Raw genomic sequence first — 24185 nt, forward strand, 5'->3', positions numbered from 1 at the left:
TTTGGTCACTAATGAAGGATAGGTAAGTAGGGGAATCTAGCAAGATGCTTTATTGTGCCTCAAAAAGTCTTGCTTAGGAGAGTATCATGCACTTGTGATAAATTGTCATACTGATCTCATATCTGTGAGTCAAAGGCTGGAAGACATGGTCAACCATTTATATGATGCAGCAGCATTAATCTGGGCACAAGAAATCAATGGATTCAAAACCTTACCTCGATCTCAGCTTTCAAAAGGAGAGATATTTTTAATGCTTTAATAGCTATAATTGTCTGAATGCCCATTAATCAGACATTATGCACAACCACATTGATTTAATTCTCACACTAACCTGTGAGATGAATATTAATTCTTTTTAACATATGATTAACCTGATAATTCAAGAAAATATATATGTCTGTGCCATTGGGATGTGAGATGAATATTTATTCTTTTTAACAGATGATGTGTAGCCAATAATTCAGGAAAATATGTCTTTTCATATCATTGTATCAGCATATTAATGACTTAACCTCTGAATTTCTGATGTAATATGGTTAAATAAATGAAGTATCTCCTAGTCTTTACCTAAACTTGTAGAAATTTGTAAAAGCAATGTCAACCAACATTTTTTTGAATGATTCTGAACATAAAGTCCCCAACAAATTTTAAAACCATCTCCAGTGAACACGAATTTAAGTTTTTCTGTAAGTCCTGTCTTATATAAGGTGTTCGTGTGTGTGCTGTCTATGCACATTGCTGGGTTGTATAAAAACAGAAAAGTGAAATAATTCTATAATTGTTCTCCATGAGCTCCTTTATATTATAGGACTTACTGCATGCTAATCCATCTCTTTCAATCTTTTAGTTCTGAGATATTTTTCAAAATGGATAATTAGTAGCATATACTATATTGCCTATAGTATCTCAATAAATAAAACTATTAATAAATCTTATCCTTAATAAACCTTAATAAAGGAAATGATGTAGAGTTCCTAATATTGTATTTAAACTACAATTTACTTTAAAAGGTCATTAAATGAACTTTCAGTATATATAAGATATTTTCTTTTTTACTAAAATATATTGAAAAATTAATATTGAGAGCTTCCTTTGACATTGACCAAAGTGAGATCCAAGACCTTTTGGAGTCAAAAGAGCCTTTTATTTCTTTTCACTGAAAATATACTTGAAGACTGTTCCAAAAGTCATTTCCAGGTACCATATAACAGAAATCACTTTCTTTGCGGGAGTTGTAATCTATATTGAAATATCTTCAAACATGAAAACCCTGGTGGGGAAGGAGTTAATGTAGCCTTATAAATAGAGTACAATTCTAAAGATTCAGATACGTTTTAATACCAAACTATGAGCAATTTCACGGAATTGCTTTGTGAGGGTTTAGTACTGAATTTAGCAAATAAAGAGCTGAGGAAAAAATCCTGACTCAAATATCTCAAATCTGCCACGCAAATGTAGGAATTAACTCACCATTTATGAAGCACAGTAGTAATTGGCTGAAAAGATGTTCCTTTGTTCTGAAATATAATAAAAGACAATATTTTCTTTTTAAAATCAATTTGGGTAAATGACTAAGAATATTATTATTCCAAAAGCATAGTTCATATAGAGAAATACCAGATTGTCTCTAAATTATATTCTTCCCCAACACTTAAATTGTCGCTACTGTATTCATTTGATATTTCCATGCCATATTGGAAGAATATGGGAGTAGTATAGGATGGATGGAAGAATCACCCAAGAAAACATAAAAGATATCTTGATCACTGCAGCGGACTTTACTGTTAGTGTTAGACTTGGCAGGTATTCAAGGTCTTTGTGGAAGCTAGAATTACTCACATGTGCTCCTCCTTTTTGCATAAAAAAGAAAAACATGTGCTTATATTTGTCTAGGTATATGCACATTTTAGGAACTTTTCTGCGACCCATCTGGCAACTGAGAATGGTACCATAGGTTCATTCCATTAATACTTAAGGGTGGGCTCAAATTTTGCTTAAAGAATTAACAGTATTTTGTGGGTTGCCTGGGTGGCTTAGTGGGTTAAAGCCTCTGCCTTTGGTTTAGGTCATGATCTCAGGGTCCTGGGATACAGCCCCCTGCAGCAGGCTCTCTGCTCAGCCAGGAACCTGCTTCCCCCCTCTCTCTCTGCCTGCCTCTGCCTACTTGTGATCTCTGTCAAATAAAATCTTAAAAAAAAAAAAAAAGAATTAACAGTATTTTAAGATGCAACACAAGGTAAAAACCTTGGGCTCAAGGGAGTTGGGGGAAATTGGAAGGGGAGGTGAATCATGAGACACTATGGACTCTGAAAAACAATCTGAGGGGTTTGAAGTGGCGGGGGGGTGGGAGGTTGGGGAACCAGGTGGTGGGTATTATAGAGGGCACGGATTGGTGCAAAAATAATGAATACTGTTATGCTGAAAATAAAAAAAAAAAAATTAAAAAAAAAAAAAACACCTTGGGCTCCAGTATGGCAGAAAAAAACGTTTCCTAATCTCATATTTGCTATACACTCTTATATTATTTAAACATTCTGAATTTAAGTTTCCTTATCCTCATAATGGAGACTACTGACCAGTTGTCATAAGGTTATTATGAGAATCACTTGGCAAAAAATAGATGATCAATGATGCTAATGGTTTGTGACATTTTCAAAATACCACTAAAGAAAAATCTTTTAGGTTTGCATGTGTGCTGTTTTATCAATCACTCCGTAGAGATTATTTTGTATAGCCATTCAGCAACTCAACTTAGGAAGCATTTTTAAAAATGCACGTTAATATTTGGAATGAAGAATGTAAGTGTAATGTATTAATATTATTAGGGCCATGACTAATTTTAGGATTCATTATGCAATATTTTCTTTGTGAAATTCTACACAGGGGTCATAAAGTGAAAATCGTCTATTTTGTTTCAATTAGCCGTTTGGAAAAAGCAAGTCAAGAAGGAAAGAATCCTCACCTTGGAATCAGACAACAAACATCTTCATTCTGGTTGTAGCAGAAATAAATTTTTGTGTATTTGGAAGACTGCTTTATTTTTTAAACCTCAGTTTAAGTTAGTTTGGCCATCTATAAAATGAAGCTATTGGTATCACAGTGTTCTTGTAAGGATTAACATAAAATTTAAGGAAACATTCAACACAATGAACTTGGTCCTAACAGATACTGAACAAATATTATTTTCCATTCTTCAATCTAGTGGAAACAAGATAAATTTATATATTCTCCCATCTTTATATAATTTTCATGCCTGAGGCTTTTTGTTCTTATTTTGATTAATATCTATGGAAGAATTCTTGAAGAATAATATAAATCACATACCCATAACATTTATCAGACCAATGAAGCCCCACATTCTTCTTTAATGAAGGTACACAGATTATATTAGTGTTTTTCCATTTTATTTCTAAAGTATATTTCAAATACTAGATTATTATATAGGACATTTCTAAATATTGAATAATTTAAAAGAATAATATATAAATAAACACAAATACAACATGATCATAACTAAAATCTTGCCTTGTCTATAAAATATTCATGATTATTATTAATTACTCATTTTTTTGAGTATTTGAGTAAATCTATTTACTCCCCTGGTTATATTCTCATAGGTTGACAAGGCACAATTCATCTATATTCTGGTGATGGTGTTCTTTCTTAGACGTGTCTTAATACCATTTTTTTCACAGAAGGGAGTACCTCATTATAGTTTAAAACTGTGCTGTTTTCTTTTAAAGGTCCTGCCATAATAATTCTTACACTCCCCTGTTACAGAACTGAATTTTACATATTGATGAAAGTTCAGTGAAGTTTTTTGGGAGAGTGCAGGGCACTCCATGTGCTAAAATTGAAAAGAAAATAAAGATTTTATTATTTTATCATATGTTATTTATAATTATGACAGTATAGTAACATTTTAATTTTTATTCAGTAAATATTTAAGGAGCAACTACCATGTGTGTTTTCTTGTTTGTATTTAAAAAAAAAAGCAGTGGGTATGATCCTTTTCATTGTGATAAAGAGATGGTGGAGGCAGACATCATACACAAATAAATGTATACACCATCAGTGCAAGTTATAGCAAGTTCTATGAAAAATAGACTATTTTGGGGCACCTGGGTAGCTCAGTCATTAAGTATCTGCCTTCAACTCAGGTCCTGGTCCCAAGGTCTTGGGATCAAGTCCCATGTCAAGCTTCTTGCTCAGTGGGAAGCCTGCTTCTCCCTCTCCTGCTCCCCCTGCTGGTGTTCCCTCTCTCACTGTATCTCTGTCAAATAAATAAATAATTTTTTTTTTTTTAAATAGACTATTTTGAAAGAAGAGAAGAAGATAATTGAATTTGTGGGCTTAAGGAGAATCTCTCTGAGATAGTGACATTGAGCTTTGAACATCCCTGAGCACATAAGACAATGAAAGTGGCTAGAGCAGTGACCACAGAGAAGGCAGCATGGTGATGATAGTGGGGTAGGAGTGTATGGCAGATTATATCATGTGAGCACTGTTTAGGAAATAAACTTTCATTCTAAGGGTAATGGGGAAATTAAAGTATTTTAAGCAGGTGAGACACTTATCAATTTAAGATTTATTCATAACAAATGTATCTCTCACATAAAATAGATACATTTTATCCATTTTGAGATAAAGAGGCTTTCTGAAAGTTGACATTCATTTTTCACTGATAATTCTTCATAAAACAAGACATTTTCCTAAGAAGAGTTAATAGAGTGATTAAGTTTATTTGGCATCAGGCATTTTAATACAGGCTTGATTCCATTGTATATTGTTTTTTCTTCTCCATTACATTCAAATTTTTTAAATAATCAGATTCTTCACTTTTGGTCTTTCTACAGAAAACAAAATATTGCACTGATACTCCATAACTCAAAATTTGCTAGACACGAAGCATATTTTGTTTTTCATCTCACAATATATAACATCATCTACTTGTAAATACTCACTCCAGAAAGTGACCTACAAAAAAAAAAAAAAAATCCTCCCACATCAAAATAAAGGGAGCATTGTCTCATTTGAAATTATACTGGAAAAATATGTAACTAAAATTATATGTAACAAATTTATGGAAATGAAGAATAATTATTTGAATACACTTTGTCAGCAGCTGATAATACCAAAAAGTACAAGTGGGAAATATCTTTTGCACTATAAATGATATATATTTTGCTTAATTCAGAATTGCATTAGCCAGTTGAATTCACAATTAATGTAGTACATAAAAAGTCTATGTATTTTTGCTCTGTTGATACCCACAAATACATAAATATATAGATTGCGATGTATAAATAAAATATGATCACCTCTTGGGGAGTAAATCTAGAAGTGGAGGTAAATTTCTAAATAATGCAAACATTTCTGGAATCTGATATATCTATGTTCAACTCAATGCCTTCCTGAAAAGAGACCAGCCCTTACCATTATACAATTACCCTACACAAAGATGAGTTACTATCCAAACCAAAAATTAATTTGCACTTCAAGGAATGTACGTGAAGAAAGAGTTCCCTATCTGCCAGGTAAGAAATTGCTTTAAAATAGGATAAAAGTGTTAGCTTTCCTTAAAATTGAATTTACACCTTGCTTCAGTGGGATGGAGGATAGGTAATGAGTTCACTCTATTATGTGATTTATGGTGTCTGCACAATTTTTCTATATTTTCCCAGAAGATTCCATCTCCTAGTTTTATGGAAATATAGACAGACACCTGTAGGCGGAGTCAAATCCAGCACGAAAATAGCTATTTAGGAGCCCGAAAGGCAATTCAATCACTTTATCTGCTCTGTGCTGGATGTTTCTCAACCAATTGCCAATAAGTGAAACAATTAGAGAGCAATTTCTAAGTACTATCTTATAAGTGTTACCAAAAGATCACAATTTATTGCTCTCATAATTTGCTGCTGGGTTCGAACTGGCATGTTAGATCCAAACTGTCTAAAACCGCTTTTCTGTAACTATTATTCTTTCCTATGTTTTTTTTTTAATATTTTATTTATTTATTTGACAGAGAGATCACAAGTGGGCAGAGAGGCAGGCGGGGGGAGGGTAGCACGCTCCCCACTGAGCAGAGAGCCTGATGTGGGACTCAATCCCAGGACCCTGAGATCATGACCTGAGCTGAAGGCAGAGGCTTAACCCCTGAGCCACCCAGGTGCCCTACTCTGTCCTATGGTTTTGACAAGGGGCCTAATTATGTGCTGACTTAAAGCAAAATATTCAGTAGTTCGTAGGCAGATTGCCAGCTGTTCAGGACAAAATATATTGGAATGTTCTAGAAACAGTAAATATGAATTTTGGAGGCACTGGAGAAGCCACTGGGGGGCAATTAGAATACTCAGATGCACAAACCTACTTTATCCACAAACTGGGAGTATTCTCTGCATTGAGAACTAGCACTATCTGTACCCATTTCTTTCCCTTGCCTGGAAATTTCTAAGATTCTACTTGCCTTGATGTATCAGGTGTGCTCATTTAATCAAGATATATTTGCACCTGTTCTATGTTTTTTGACACTGATCAAGGTGTCAATAGAGAAATAGTGACAATTTTTTTAATTAAATTCAGAGTTTAGAGCAACAGAAAAGTTTAAAATGGGGATCTAAATATTATAACTTTTAAACAAGTAAATCAATATTATTATTTTTCATTATGTCATATTGGGGCTTTGGAAGGAAGGAACGTAAGAAGGAAGGAAAAACTGCATTTGTTATCATCATCACACTATTATAAAGTAAAAAACATTTTAACAATAACAAAAATGTTTAGGAAGACTTAGGATAAGAACAAATGATATGAATTCTATCTCAAATGTAGCTTAACAGAAACCTCCTTAGGTTGCCTTTATTTTTGCAATTATCTTTAGAAAAATAACTTTTTTTTTAAAGATTTTATTTATTTATTTGACAGACAGAGATCACAAGTAGGCAGAGAGGCAGGCAGAGAGAGAGAGGGAAGCAGGCTCCCGACTGAGCAGAGAGCCCAATGCAGGGCTTGACCCGAGGACCCTGGGATCATGACCTTAGCCAAAGGCAGAGGCTTTAACCCACTGAGCCACTCAGGCGCCCCTAGAAAAATAACTTCAACATAGTTTCTTACCAGTATGTAGACGGATGTCTACAATGATCAAGAACAGACTCAGAAAATGGTGACAAACAATGTTGTGAGAGAGTGGTTTGGGATCACCCTGGCCAAATGATGACATGGTCCAGAAAGTGATTAGCAGCTTTGACTTGAAGTCTGAATGTGAGTCAAAATTAAATGGTAGCTTGTAACTTTAAACAGAATATAAAAAGCAAAGTGCACACGAAGAGGCACACGCAACCAGGATGTATTTGGGGAACTGTAGATAGTCCTATTGTAAGTAAGTTACAGGTTGCATGTCTGGGACAGTTGAAGGAAATGGGTGATTTGGTGATAAATAAGGATGGCAACTCATAGTACTGAAGATGTAGAATGACATGGAGATTCTATACTAAAAGGTGCAGGGAGTCAGTGAAGGCTTTTAAATAAGGGAAAGTTATATCAGGGAGTATGTGATCAAGAAGACAAGAATACAAAAATGTAAAGGAGAGTTTATCATTCTTTTGTGTTCTCTCAGGACACAATTTAACAAATGGATGAGAAACACAAGGGATTGTGTAAGCACAGCACAGGATAATTCCTAAAGTGTGGAAAATGATAGCTCACACTAACTGATACAGAAATTCAAAAGTCGTCCTGACAGGTTGTGAGCAATAAGGTTGGCTGAGAGAAGTGGGTATATTAAAACAAATAAAGAACATAAGGCCAAGGAACACCAAAGAGTCACCAAATACATAAAGAGTGTGCTGCGTAAAGGTTAGGTCTGCTCTGTTAGCTAGGACTGGTGATAGGGAATGTTGTTTACAGGTGATACAGTGGGAGTCCCCCAGGCAGTAGAGGTCAGGTATGACACTTGAACATCAGGAGCTCCTTAGACAAGTTACCTAATGTGTGGTCACGTAAGGAGTTGTCAGGGGTTTCTCACCCAAAGACTGTTGTGGAGGTGACAATAGGACATAGTATCTTTTGGGACAATATAGATGGACAGCCAAATGGGTACTATTCAATCTGTATGACCAGAAAAAATTGAGGATGGTTGGTCAGATAGATGAGAGCAGTTGGCCCAATAAAGCAATGCAATACCCCACCCCTCACCCCCCCACACCCTGTTTCCAGACCTGACCCAATTTTCAGAGAACTGCGGGCTAAAGAACAAAGTAGGTCCAGGAAGAGAAAACCTGTAACACTACATCAAATGTACATGGTAGTGATTTCTCCAGATCTTCAAACAGATCTTTGGACATCTTCTTAATTAACTGTACACTGGGTAAATAAAAACACTCAAGGGATCTGAGGACTCTTGAAGAGGATCAGAGTTGACCTTGGGACTGGGAAGCAAGGATAGAAGGAGAAGTCTAATTTATCATCACTTACAGTGAGGTGAGTAGAGATTTTGGACTTCCTCGCACCCCAACTCTATGTTCTGTGGGAAAAAATGATCATTTCTAAAAAGAAAATACCTCCATTATGAAACACATCAAGGATCAAGACTCCCATAGACTTGTAACAGCTCCCTAACCACTTCAGGATCTTGGTGGCTAGGGGACCACGAGTAAGAAGAGGGATCACTACACTGGCAGAGGAAATTGACTCCGATCTTCATTCAGAAGGAAGTAGAGATGCTGGTAAAACTAGGGGGAAAGGAAGAATATGTTTTGCAAAAAGGAATTCATTTGGGTACCTACTGGCTACCAGTTCTTTGCCCAATTTTGGTAATTAAGGGAAAGCTCTGACCTGAGAGAGACATGATGGCCAAGGACCCAGAACTCTGTAGGATGACAATATGGGTCACATTTCCAAGTAAGCAAAAAGAGATCAGCAGAAGTGGCAGTGATGAATGGAGAGTATCTAGAATTGACAGAAAAAAGAGCAAGATGATAAATACCAGTCATGTGCCCACACAAGGGTAGCAGTAAGAGCATTAGTTAGTCCCACTAACTTTTTAAAATCACCTCCAGAAAGAAAGACTCATCAGATCCCGAAAAGTTGCTCTTAGAACCTGTACAAAAAGTGGCCTGTGTGGCCCCAGGGATGAACCCTGAGGGATGCTGAAATGAGCTCCCCAAATGTCATCTTGGGAATGAATACATATTTGTCAGCCGTGATGCAGGCAGATGGCTCTTAGCTTTCAACCTCCTCTGGGATGGGCTGAGCTGAGGACATTCTTCCCATCTACATCACACAGACTGATCTTGGTGTAAAAGCCTGGACATCTCACCTGAAATGAGGTGATCTCCGAAGTGCTAACCCATCTTCAAATCTCCCCACTGGATGTGCTGAGGCTTCTTTCAAGACTTTGCCAAGCTTGGCATCTCTCTCTGCCCAGTCTTTCTTTATTTTCCTTTCCTGTTCACCCAAATCCTCACCTAAGCTTTTGCTTTCTGGGGAACCTAACCTGCAACAGTATGAGGAAGTAAAAGACCTGTGCGGAGAAGGGCTGCACGGTATGGGGTATTCAAGGAAAGACACAACCTGATTTCAGTGAATGCAGAATTAAACTTGTTTAAGTCAAACATAAAACAACTGAACTACAAAAGTATAGACGAAATCTAGGGACATTTTAGAATAGGTTTTATTACCTTTGGATAGAAAAAGCTAAGTATTATAGAAAATCCAAAAGCCATAAAACACTGATAAAATCAATTGCATAAAAAGTGTAAAATAAATAGTCATAGGAAAAAAACTTTGTGAATTGAATAAAATTCAGATTAAAAAATAGAAATAATAAAACTCAAATAAAAAATAAAACTAAAATAAAAACGTTCCCCTATATCAAAGAGAAATATCTTCAGTTTATCTGGAGATATTTCTGACAAGTTAATAAAATAAAATAAAGATGACTGATTTGAGACATTCTTAGGATTTTGTCTTGGTAATCTTGTTAGAAGAAAGAAAAATGGAAAGGCTAAAATGAGTCTATGACTCTTGGGGAACCTGGGCGTCTCAGTGTGTTAAGCTTCTGCCTTCAGCTCAGGTCATGATCCCAGGGTCTTGGAATCGAGAGCCACATAAGGCTCTCTGCTTAGCAGGGAGCCCCCTTTAGCCCCCTCTTTATGCCTGCCTCTCTGCCTACTTGTGATCTCTCTCTCTCAAATAAGTAAATAAGTAAATAATCTAAAAAAAAAAAAAAAAAAAAGAATGAGTCTATGACTCTCCTGCACTAATTAACAACTAAGGAAGGAAAAATTGTGTTTGCATTTTTTTTGGTAGGGAGAAGGGGGAGAGGATATCGACAAGTTCCTTTAGTTAGATACTGGAGAGTAGATTTTCTAATAAACAGTTAAATATACTGATTTGGAGCTCAAGAAAGAAGCATGGCTTTGACGGAAAGATCAATTCCATGGCAAAGATCATAAATTTAGTTCCTGAAGTCATATCCTGGCACCAAAAATCCATAATGCAATTTATGTAACCTCTCTGTGATTCAGAGTCATCACACTTAATATGGGGATAATATGAATGATCAGTTCATAGTGTTAGGACAATTAAATGATTTAAGAGATGTAAAGCACTTAAAATAGAACCTAGCACATAGTTAGTTTGGTACACACATTAACTATTACTAGTATTGTTGATATAGATAGATACATATCAGAACAGAGAGTCATTTGATTATTGATGGTACTGTTAAGAATAAGGGATAATGGGGCGCCTGGGTGGCTCAGTGGGTTAAAGCCTCTGCCTTCCGCTCAGGTCATGATCCCAGGGTCCTGGGATCCAGCCTCACACTAGGCTTTCTGCACAGTGGGGAGCCTGCTTCCTCTTCTCTCTGCCTGCCTCTCTGCCTACTTGTGATCTCTGTCTGTCCAGTGAATAAATAAAATCTTTAAAAAGAAATAAGGGATAATGAAAAAAGAACAATCCCAGGTATGGATACTTCAAGCAATTTATGAAATATTTGACACTTTCGAGAGAGACTGAGAAAAAATATGGCAAAGAACATGTTTAGAAAAGGAGCAAATATTCAAGTATCAAAAGCCTCAGGTTCTCATGAAAGGTAAGTACTGAAGTGCATTTGTAGGATTGAACAGCTATATTTATTCTCAGTTTTAGAACTACACATAATCTCCCATAGGAATTTGGATCACTTTTAATAATACCACAGAGCAGGATATCCTTCAGATAGTTGAGTCTCTGAATTATGCTTCATATCCAAATCATAGTCATATTCACATTCCTCAAAACAGTGTATGAAGATTAGTAGAAATGGCAAATTTAAGTATAAGGATATCTCCTAGAGATATTAAGGAATTATGTTAACCACTTTTCAATTCTGAAAGAAAAGAATTCACCTACAAAGATAAGTGAACTATTTTCCTTAATCCAATTGCAAGATATTAAGAATCATTTACTAGCTGTCTTTGTGAAAGGTCAGTACTTAAGACTCCAGATATAGCACCTACACTCATTTTAGATAATAAAGTATAGTGATTATATTGCATCAGTGAAATGCATATGCATATCCACTGCTTTATTCTCTTCAGAATCTAGTTTAAAGTAAAAATGTTGTGTCAAAATTGTAAATATAATTACATGGAAATTTCCAGTAAAAGGATCAATTATGTCTTGTGAATAAGCTGTGTGAAATCTCTTTAAAGATATCCTCACTAATTGGTCATTTCTAATTTAAGAGAAAAAGAACATTTAAAAATTTTGTTTAAGTTTTTATTTAAATTCCAGTTAGTTAACATACAGTGTAGTAAAAGTTTCTGTTATACAATATAGCAATTCAAAACTTTGTTACAATACCCGGAGCTCATCACAAGTGCCCTCCTTTTTTTTTTTTTTTAAATAAATTAATTTATTTATTTTCAGAAAAACAGTATTCATTATTTTTTCACCACATCCAGTGCTCCATGCAATCCGTGCCCTCCATAATACCCACCACCTGGTACCCCAACCTCCCACCCCTTTAAACCCCTCAGATTGTTTTTTGGAGTCCATAGCCTCTCATGGTTCACCTCCCCTTCCAATTTCTCCCAACTCCATTCTCCTCTCTAACACCCCTTGTCCTCCATGCTACTTGTTATGCTCCATAAATAAGTGAGACCATATGATAATTGACTCTCTCTGCTTGACTTATTTCACTCAGCATAATATCTTCCAGTCCCGTCCATGTTGCTACAAAAGTTGGGTATTCGTCCTTTCTGATGGAGGCATAATACTCCTTAGTGTATATGGACCACATCTTCCTTATCCATTCGTCCGTTGAAGGGCATCTTGGTTCTTTCCATAGTTTGGCGACCGTGGACATTGCTGCTATAAACATTGGGGTACAAGTGCTCTCCTTTATCCCCATCACCTATTTAATCAATTTCCCCACCGACATCCCTTGTGATGACCACCAGTTCTCTACATCACCAATCTGTTTCTTGGTTTGCCTGTTGTTGTTGTTTTCCTTTGTTCATTTGTTTTGAATCTTAAATTCCACATGAGTAAAATCATACAGTATTTGTCTTTCTTTGACTTTTTTCACTTAGCATAATACTCTCAGCTTCTCCCTCTGCCTGCCACGCTCCCTGCTTGTGCTCTCTTTCTCTCTCTCCCTCTCTCTCTGACAAATAAATAAATAAAATATTTTTTTAAAAAGAAATGCAAAATCCAAGCATCAGCAGGGTTGGTTCCTATGGAGGAACTGAGGGAGATTCTGTCTCACGGCTCTTTTCTAGTTTATGGTGATTGCTGGAATTGCTTAGTGCTCCTTCGCTTATAGAAGCATCACTTCAGTCTCTGTCTCCACCCACACATGGCATTGCCCTTCCTGCATGTCAGTGCCTCTTCTCCTCTACTTATAACCGTCAGATTGGATTAGAGATCAACCCAATCCAATACGACTGCATCTTAACCTGATAACATCTGCAAAGACCCTACTTCCAAATAATGTCACAGTCACATGAACTGGGGACGAGGACTTGAGCATACCTTTGGGGAGGGACACAGTTTATCCACAACACTCAGTTTGTCATATACTAACCATTCCATGATTTGATGCTGGAGGGCATACTGAACGTGAATGTGTAAGCCCTATGTTGACAGAGATGGAACAAGAAGTTTGTGTTACCATATGCTATGTTATTTTGTTATATCTCGCTATGTTTACATAGTACTATATTATATTTTTATATTACATTTTATTTTAAATTTTCCCCACTATCCCTCTTGAAGCAGCTGGCTTTACAGAACAATAGAATGGACTTTTGAAGACTCAGTTAAGGTGCCCATTAGGTGACAATACCTTGCAAGCCTGGGGCATTATTCTCCATCAAGCTAGGGATGCCTTGTGTTGGCACCCAACACATGTGATTTCTATGATAGCCAAGCTTCACAGGTCCAAGAATCAAGAAGTAGAAATGGAAGCAGTACCACTCAATTTTATCACTAGTAAAAAAATTTTCGTTCCCATACTTAGCTCTGCTGGCCTAGATGCCTTAGTTCCAGAGGGAATAAATTTGTAGCAGGAGGCACAATGATTCCACTGAATCATTAAGACTGCCATTAAGACATATAAGACTGCCACCTAACCACTTTGGCCTTCTTCTGTCTCTGAATCAACAGGCTAAAAGGGGCGTTCTTTGGGCTGGGTGATTGATTTTGACTACCGAGGAGCAATGGACTGTTGCTTCTCAATGGAGGGAAGGTAGAATCTATGTGGAATACAGAAGAGTCTTTAGGGTGTCTCTTAGTATTACTGCAACCTGTGATAAAGGTTAATGAAAAACTAAAACTGACCAATCCAAGCTGAGGAGCTTGTTGAAACCTAAGGGAATTGGAATAGAAGCTGAAGAAGTCATTATAAATACCAGCTATGACCATGTGACCAGTTACAGAAACAAAAACTGTAATTGTCATGAGTATTTCCGCCACGTTTTTTCTCCTTATTTTGCAATAAATACACCTGTGTATGTGTTTATCTATCTATATCTTCATTTCCTTTCCTCTATTTCCTCATTATTTAATATAAGATGTATTACTTTTATATCACAGTATTTCAGTATCGTTACTTTTACAACAGGGCACTTAAGTAATGGGGTATTAAGGAGAAGAATAAACATCACTTGGGAACTTTACTTCTGGGGAAAGGATTATGCATTTTTGGTTGTACACAGGATAGTTGTATCATGTTATCATGAATTATGGCTTTGTTATAGCTTTTTTGAGGACTCAGTATTGCTTAGAGGTATATGGATGCATGTTGACAAAGGGTGGACTTGTAATAGTTAATTTTATGTGTCAACTTGATTGGCCATGAGTTGTCCAGATAAAGCATTATTTCTGGGTGTGTAAGTGTAAGTGTTTCTGGATGAGACTAGCTTTTGAATTGGTGAATTCAGTAAAGTAGATTGTCTTTACCCATGTGTGTGGGCATCATCTAATCTTTTAGGGCCTGAATTTAAAAAAAAAAAAAAAATGTGGAGAGCTAGGACATCCCACTTCACCTTCTCCTTCCTTTGGACTGGGATTTACACTACTGGCTCCCTGGTCCCTCGGGCCTTTGGACTCAGACTGAATTATACTGAATTTCTTGGGTTCCCAGCTTCCAAATGACAGATTGTAGGGCTTCACGGTGTTCATAACTATGTGAGCCAATTCCTTATCTCAGGATGTGTTTCCAGGGGAATGCAAATTAAAATAGAATACAATAAAGGAGATGGTCAATGCTATCTTTGGGGAGTTAGGACCAGCTTAAAGTTCAGGAATCACATATCTTAAAGATAAGCCACAGCTCCTGCTGGGCATTCTAGTGGGTTCTCACTATTCATATTTCAGGAGTCATTCAGAAAGAGATGACTGTAGAGGATTCGGATGATAGTAAAAAAGCTTCGAAAGGCATCCTGGTGTCATCAGATGGAATATTCAGATGGAAAAGGCGAGCCATAGGAGCTTGGTGAACAGTCCTGATTCTTGTACTCAAATATAGCTCATAATAGAGAAATATAAGAAAGTGTAGAGTTGACAACTCATAGTCAACTAACAAATAGAAAATCCAATCTAATTTCTCTGACCAGCACTATGAAGTAAGATATTTAAGTCAAGGATGAATTATGCACAATAACACCCTAACATAAATAAAATTGGTCATTTTTCCTATTCTTGTTTCGGCACATTTAAGGACTGCCTAAATTCCCCTAGCCAGCCATTATCAGATAAAAAAATCTATTAGAAATTGAACACCGTTCCTAATAAAGTTCAAATTCCTAATTTTTTAAAGAAATATATTTTTAAAGAAAACTATTTAAGTCATACCAATTTTGAAATATTCATAATATATTTGTTTTAACTTCCATCATGGTATCCATACTTCATACTGATCTAGATAGTGTATATTGAAATTGTATGAAGATGAAACTTCACACAAGAGAGGAAAAAAGAACATTTTTAATAAAATACATGAAATCAAAGAAGTTAGATATTGAAAAGAATTTATGAGCATTGTTGATATATCTTCTTAAGGTTATAGAACAAACTATAAAGCCTCAAAAACATAATAAATTTTATTTCATGTAAATAATTATGAAAAGCAACTTCATGACTTGAAACTAGAGCTACCCTACGACCCAGCAATTGCACTACTCAGTATTTACCCTAAAGATACAAATATAGTGATCCAAAGGGGCACTTGCACCCAAATGTTTATAGCAGCAATGTCCACAATAGCCAAACTATGGAAAGAATCTAGATGTCCATCAACAGACGAATGGATAAAGAATATGTGATATATATATATATACACACACACACATACACATACATTAGAATACTATACAGCCATCAAAAGAAACAAAATCTTGCCATTTGCAACGACATGGATGGAGCTAAAGAGTATTATGGTAAATGAAATAAGTCAATCAGAGAAAGACAATTATCATATGATATCTTTGATATGAGGAATTTGAGAGGCAGGGTAGGGGGATATGGGAGTAGGGAGGGAAAAAATGAAACAAGATTTGATCAGGAGGGAGACAAATCATAAGAGATTCTTAATCTCAGAAAACAAACTGAGGGTTGCTGTGGTTGGGGGTAAGGGATAGGATGGCTGTTATGGACATTGGGGAGGGTATGTGCTATGGGGAGTGCTGTAAGCCTGATGATTCACAGACCTGTACCCCCGGGGCAAATAATATATTATATGTTAATAAAATTAAAAAATATATATTTTTGGTAGAATTTAAGAGATAAGAAAGCTCAGAACATGATTTAAGTATAATGTAGCAATATTTACATTTAGAGCTTCTATTGGAAAGACATTTCCAGACACAGATTAAGAGTATAATGAGGTTGTCCAAGGCAAACTGTGTGCGATTTATTAGCATACAAAGCAAATTATTCTACATAGATAATTTCAATAAAATGTTTTATTCCTCAAATGCTATTTTTCATATGCAGAACATTTTATCTCCAAAAAACTTAAGAACTTCATCGTTGCTAGAAAATGTAGGTGTAAGAATATTATAGCAGGATTAACATGCTTTCCAGCTTGTATTTCACTGTTTAAATCATATTAAAATATTATTTATCAGCTAATATAAGATGAAGGGGAGAATTAGTATAAGTATAATAATATTTTAAAGACAAGATGTAGGAAAACAAGAGCTTAGTGGATATAACAAACTTAAGAATTCATCATATAGTTTTGAAAGTTAAATAAGATACAAATAGTAATTAACTATAATTACATTAGGGTTGTATTTTCGTTTCATTTTGTGGTGTTTTGTTTTTGCTTGCAAATGGAAGTTATCAAACATTTTATTCCAGGGATATAATATGTAATGTTCTCGGTAATGGCATTAGACTATAAACACTGTGTGCTCACTTTCTTTGTCCTAATCTAAGCCTCAGGGAAACAACCTTTCCTTGAAACAAAGGCTGTTTCTGATAGAGTCACAAAGACATTGTCTCTGTGTTAAAGAAAAGAAACATATGCCTAGGTACAAGAAAAGAATACAAAGCTAGAGGCTTAGCATCAAAGAATATGATAAACAGCATTACATCAAGTTGAAGGGACACGCAGAGCAGAGCCACGGGTTTGGATTTGAGTCAACAGGCAACAGATTATAGGAGCGCAAAAGAGGCAGCCTTAGACTTCAAAACGAGGTTGCCCATAGACAATAACAAAGTATTTTGGATACAAAGGTCTTTAAAAATACAAAATGTGTACAAAGCTTAAATTGCTTAAAAGTATGATTGTAAACCAAAGATTTTGAAAATTCCAATAGCTTCCCAAGTACTATACTGAATAAATCAGAAATGCATGGGGGACTGTAAGATTATTATAGTTATTTAAACAGGGGAAGGAAAAAATAACAGGGAGTGTTAATGTTTCTACTTCTGCTTCTATGATTTAGTGAGTTCTCTTTCACTATGATTCTCCCACTCAAAAAAAAAAAAAAAATATATATATATATATATAAACATACTTACCTTGAAGTTAGGTTAACTTATTTGATTTCTTCCCAAATCATACAACTTGGGAAGATCAAAATTTTAGTTAAATACTCTGTTTTTGTGAACAAGTAGTCAGGGAAACCTTCAAATTGTCTTATAGTTTGTCCTTTGCCCTGGGTAAAGGCTGATTAATTACACGAGAGAGATAGGATTTACAGCTAGGATATTTCAAAAGTGGTATAAGTGATTCTATGAGCGTCTCTTTGCAGAGAGGGGACTCTCTACATGGATACAGCTGCTCACAACCTTGAACAAGTTCTTTTTGAGAGGAAAACCCTTTATAGACAGTGAAGTACTAATGAGAACTCTTTCCCTTTTATTCACCACCTTATGGTATTATAGAATTGCCTGGCACCTTCAACAATTATATGTTATTGCTTTTGTTGTTCAATGAAAAACATCACATGTGCAAGAAGAAGTTCATCCATTCACTGGAAAAACATTTAGCGTGTTTTTATTATGTATTATATTCCACGGTGGTCCCAAATATATACCAAATCTCTACATGAAACATAACTGTCCAGTATCCAAATTTTGATAAATTCTAATTACCACTCCTGTTTTTCAGCAAAATACATTTTTGGTCTGGAATTAATCAAGTGTTTTGAAAATGCCAAAGAGTACATTTTGACAAAGCGTTAAATAACAATGTCTCCATTTGATTTAGACAACACATAGCAAATCTGTGAGATAGACACAACAGGGTTTAAAACAGTCATGGCATCATCAGAAAAGTTAGAGTTGTTCTGAGTCCTTCCCTCTACTCACAAGCATGAGGTTCCTTGATATTGTGCTCTGATGCACTTTAGAATAAGGATGGAAATGGCATGTAGAAAAGGCAAAATCACAGATATAGTTCTAAATAACCGGTAATCACATTTATGGGAATTGGATAAATATGCCAATAAAAGGCAGATATTGAAAAAATTGATAAAATAATATGATCCAACTTTGTACTAACAGCAATATGTAGTATTTTTAAAAGATTTTATTTATTTACTTGTCACAGAGAGAGAGAGAGAGAGAGAGAGAAAGAAAGAGAGTGGGAGGGAGAGAGCACAAGCACGGGGAGCAGCAAGCAGAGAGAGAAGCAGGCTCCCTCCTGAATAAGAAGCCCAATGTGGGACTTGATCCCAGGACTCTGGGATCATGACCTGAGCCAAAGGCAGATGCTTAACCCACCAAGCCACCTAGGTGTCCCCAAAATGTAGTAATTTTAATACCATATTGTAGATATGAAAGTTGTTAAGAGAGTCGCTCTTAAAAGTTCTCATCATAAGGAACAAAATTTGAAACTATGTGAGGTGATGGGTACTAACTAAACTTAGCACGGTGATCATTTCACAATATTTATATGTATCAAATAATTATGCTGTACACTTTAAACTTACACAATGTTAAATATCAATTAAATCAAAATAAAATTGGTGGGGGAAAATCTACTAATTAGAAATTAATTAATGAATTAAAGTGGGATGGAAACTTTGCACAAAGAAAAATCCAGAACCAGATAGCTTCACTTGTAAATTCTACCAAATATATAAGTATCATAAATCTTCCATAAACTCTTCTGAATAGTAGAAGGGTTAACATTTTCTAACTCATTCTATGAGGTTAATTTTACCAAATACCAAAATAAGACAAACACATGAGAAAAAAAGAAAGCTATAGACCAAAATCTCTTATGAATACATACATGAAAATCCTCAAGATGCCAACAGACAGAATCCTGCAACATATAAAAAGATTACATACCATGACCAAATAGTATTTATTCCAGGAATGCAAGGCTCACTCCACGTACAAAATCAATCAATATAATAATAAAAAACGAAACACATGAACATCTCACTAAATACATAAGAAACACTTCACAGAATCTAAACTTTTCATGACAAAACCACTCAACAAACTTAAGACTAGACGGGCACTCTCTCAACCTATGAAAAACAAACAACCTTTCAAAATCATCAAACTTAATGGTGAAAGATTGAAAACTATCCTTCTAAAATCAGGGAGATATCAGACAAATATATCTACTCTAACCACTTCTATTTATTTTGTACATTGTATCTAGAGATTCCAGTTGGAGAAAGTAAGCAAGAAAAAGAAGAGTATCCAGATTGGAAAGAAGTAAAACTATATTGATTGTACTCCTATCAACTAATAACAAACAAGCCAAAAATGAAATTAGGGAGACAAGTGTATTAATAATAACTTCAAAAAAGTACTTAGGAATAAATCTCACAAAAAAATGCAAGATTTTATGCTTGACAAACATAAAACATTACTAAAATAGTTTTTAAAATACTCAACAAATGCATAAACATTCTATATTAGTGGTTGGAAATTTACTATTCCTAAAATGGTAATACTTCCAACACTGATGTACAGATTCAATTTAATCCCTATAAAAATTCAAGCTTGCTTATTTTGCAGAAATTGAAAAACTGATCCAAAATTCATAGGGAAATGCAAGGCTTCTAGGTTAACCAAAATGTATTCTACTTAGCTATGGAGGAAAATGAATAAGGAGGACAGGAACCTGGAAGTAAAGCAGAACCAGGGCAGAATCAAAGAACTTTCCTAGCTCCAAGTCAGGACATCATTGCAATGTCTGTCCAGGGGATGTGAGCCAGCTGTGGACCTGTGACTGTTTTTGCTGTTTTTTCTTTTTCTTTTTCCTTTCTCACCTTTTTCATTCTTCTTTTATTCCAAATGGAAAATTGGTGGCACCATATATATAGTGTTTATATCATGATTCAAATACAAGAGAACTATGGCTGGATATGATGGGAAGGAGTGTGTATTACTTGGAAACCCTGAATTTAAACCTAGATGGTGTGACTATCTACACTCGACTTCGGGAAGTATCCCTTTTAATGACTGAGTGTGTTCTGTGTGAGAAAGAAGGAAACCACTGTCCAACTACTAAAAAGGCAGATATTTGCACGATAAATGTTAGGCTTATCAACCCCATATTCTCTTTTTTTCTGGGCCCATATGCTATCTCTCCCACACTGCCTTGCAGCTAAGACCACGTGACCGTGTTCTGGTCAATGGGATGTGGGTGGAGTATGAATGACACTTCCATAGTCCAACATAAAACCTGAAAAATCCTCCATAGCTCGTCCCCTTTCTTTACCTTCTGGCTGGATTCAAAGGAAATGGGAAGGTTCTGAGTCCATAGGCTTTGGAGAATCCAGAATGGAAGGAGCCTAGATAAGAGCATGGTGTAGAACATTCCTACCCTTCTATATTGCACTGTGACAGACAAGAGAAATAAGCCTGTAATGTCCTAAGTAACTAATGGGATTCCAGGGTTTCACTATAGTCAACCAGACGGTATGCAGTGGTCTGGCTCTATCCCTTCCATTTTCTTCCTCCAATGCATGATTCCCATTATCCTTTTCCTGACCATTGACCTGTTTGAATTAACCCTCTTCACCATTCATTGGTGCTTAGAGGGAGATGTGAAATTCCTGCAGAAATATTTCCACATAAGAAGACTGAGAACTTCCATCTGTGTTGTTACTGGGCTCTAGATCCTTGTGTTAGAATCGACCTAAGACTAAATAGCTGTGGGAATTAAAAGTATAAAAACTAAGGAATAAACAGGGCTTGTGGATTTTTTGGGCAAGGGGATGGTAGTAGGAAAGGGAACATACAGGCAGCTGGGGGAAAATGCCAGAACTCAGATCATTTTGTTTTCCAGTTGACAAGAAAGGGAAGAGGCTTTGAGCCAGGCAAGGGCACACAGATATAGCTTTCATTTCACACTACCAGTGGAGGAGAGTAGGAATGACTTTCTGGACTTCTTGTGCCACCCTGGAAATTCTGGCTGCTCCACGTCCTCTCAGAGTCTGAGAACACTCCTTCTGTTTTCCACCTTTTGATGAAAATGATAGTGATCTGTAGAAAAAGGCCTATGCTTCACAGCACCTCTGCCCCATTCCCTCACAGGCTAAGCTGTCAAGAGCACCATGGAATCCCCACCCATCTGGGAGGGTGAGTCCACTTCTCAGAACTCTTATCCTTTCCCAAGGACTCACTCTTTCTTTCTTTCTTTCTTTCTCTCTCTCTTTCTCTCTCTTTCTTTCTTTTTCTTTTTTTCAAGATTTCATTTATTTGACAGAGAAATAGCGAGAGAGGGCACACAAGCAGGGGGAGTGGAAGAAGGAGAAGCAGGCTTCCCACTGGGCAGGGAGCCCAATATGGGGCTGGATCCCAGAACCCTGGGACCATGACCTGAGCTGAAGGCAGTCGCTTAACCAACTGAGCCACCCAGGCACCTCTTTTCACAGGATCCTTAACTCTACTTCCCCCATGGCATTTTTGGTCCATTATTATAAGCCTCTGATCCACAAATTTGTTAAAAGGAAAGATTATTGATAACTTTCCTAGGAGCTGGGGATGCAGAATAAAACAAATGAAAAAAAATCATGCCCTTGTAGTGCTTAACGTCTACTGGGCAGGATCTGCTATTACTTGCCCAAGAAATTGGACCCTGGACCTTCAGATTAAACATATTAACCCTCATTTGGACAAAGCATTCTGTGTATAATTGAACATACACTTTAATTCTCTCCTGAAGGGGAAAAAAAGGTTTAATTGGAGAAAAAATGTACTGACTTATATATATGACTGTGTGTGTATATATATATATATATATATATATATAGTCTAATATATATATATATATATTAGGCTATACACACACACACACACACATATATGTAAAAATATATTTAATGAGACCCATAAATCATGCAAAACAGGGAGAAAATAATTATGCCTGGAATTCAAACTTACAAGTGAAAAGTGACAATGGACAGTTTGGACCTATGCTAGAGTAATATGAAGGAAAATGATCATATTGGAGAAATAATAAGTTGAGAAGAAATAATGCATAATTTTCTAAGAGAAAGCAGATTTCAAAAATAGTCATATCTGCTCAACTTGACATTTTTATATAACCCATCTGTGGAAACTGCCATGTGTTGTCATATCCAAGGGCGATTTCCTGCTAACGGAGCTGCTTCGTGCTCAGGCATCCAGATAGATGATCAACGAAGCCCCCCAGTTTCTTATCCACTTCTTGTATATCCAGCCAGATGCAAGTCCTTTCTGAGTGACGGGAGAGTTCCTGGGCACCTTCACTATCCTACAGACTTTGCCTCTGCTTTCTCAAGGCAGTCTTCCTCCCTGACTACCTGATTCCCATCTCATCGTCACTTGTGACCTTACTTCCCCCAGAACATACTCAGTTACCCTTTACACTGAGTTTAACTTGTGCCTGTAGTGCAAAAGCAATAAGAGATGAATCTCTCTGTTTTGAATCAATCACTTCTCAAATAATTCATGTTTTATTTATAAATGACATTTCATATTGTATTATTAACTATAAAAGCAATTGATTGAAATCACTTAGAAAAAGTGTCCATTTTAATTTGTTTAAGAATTTTAATAGGTATTTTAATTTAGAGAATAGAAGAATACAGAATGAGGCAAAATCCACACGGAAAAAAAATGTGTATGTGAAAGTAGGCGGAACATTTTGGTCCTTTCCAATTTGGTGCTGTTATGAATAAAGCTAAAAGGTGCAGGGTGCAGTGAATATTAGTGTTTTTTTGTTTGTTTTGTTTTTTGTTTTTGTTTTTTTGTTTGTTTAGTAAATATAGGCACCCATTTTAGCTGGAATAGAAAGGATCATGGCATATTTCATGTTAAATTAAATTTAGTAATGGGATGTGTCACAGAACGTTTGCATGTTAGATTAAATTTAGTAATTCTTTTTATTTTTTAATTTTTTTAAAAAACTTTAAAAATTTTATTTGATAGACAGAGATCACAAGTAGGCAGAGAGGCAGGCAGAGAGAGAGAGAGGAAGGGAAGCAGGCTCCCCGCCGAACAGAGAGCCCTATGCGGGGCTCGATCCCAGAACCCTGGAATCATGACCCGAGTCGAAGTCAGAGGCTTCCCACTGAGCCACCCAGGCGCCCCAAATTTAGTAATTCTACTAAGAGTTTTTCCAAAGTGGATGTATATTATTAGCATTATTGATAGTCTCTTATCAACTGAAATTCGGTTCCCTTCAGACAAACTGGGGCTTGTGCAGGGTGGTAAGGCAGTAGACTTGTTCCCTTCAGATGACCACACACTCAAGTGTGTGCCTCTCAATTACAAACTGAAATCACAACTTTCTGCTCCTTAGAGATGAGAAAAAGAGGTGGCAATATAATTTCTTCTCTCCGTCGAAGAATGCTTCAAGATCAGGAAACATGCTTTCTTCACCTCTCCTTGTCTAGCACGATGGGTGTCACACTGGGAAGTTATCAGGAAATAACTTTTAAATGGTTGAGTTTTGATCTCTAGTTTTACTGCCAGATTCTGCAAGTCCTCTTCCTTCCACCAGACAGTCTTGAGGCTAAAACACCACACCTAAGATTTAAGTACTAAGCTCATGGATTGACTACTTACTCCCATTATGATTAGCACATATGATTTAATCACTGCTTCACAATAAAATATTTGTCATTAGCAGATACAAATGCTTCTCAAATGCTTCTCAAGATACAAATGCTTCTCAAAAACATCGATGGCATCTGTGTCTTGGACCTCACCATCATTAAAAGCATTGCCAT

At 36.1% G+C, this 24185-nt stretch overlaps 1 long non-coding RNA gene across 1 annotated transcript in view; it reads right to left on the reverse strand.

Moving 5' to 3' along the window:
* Positions 1 to 1184: 1184 nt before the first annotated feature.
* LOC309847987 overlaps positions 1185 to 24185 on the reverse strand; it is a 28187-nt gene continuing 5186 nt past the window's right edge. The window contains exons 2-3 of the long non-coding RNA XR_014302768.1: positions 1471 to 1517; positions 1185 to 1270 (exon numbers count right to left, since the gene is read on the reverse strand). This is a non-coding gene — a long non-coding RNA (uncharacterized lncRNA). The remainder of the gene's footprint in view (positions 1271 to 1470; positions 1518 to 24185) is intronic.

This window comes from Mustela nivalis (genome assembly GCF_964662115.1).
Source record: "Mustela nivalis genome assembly, chromosome: 14".
NCBI lineage: Eukaryota > Metazoa > Chordata > Mammalia > Carnivora > Mustelidae > Mustela > Mustela nivalis.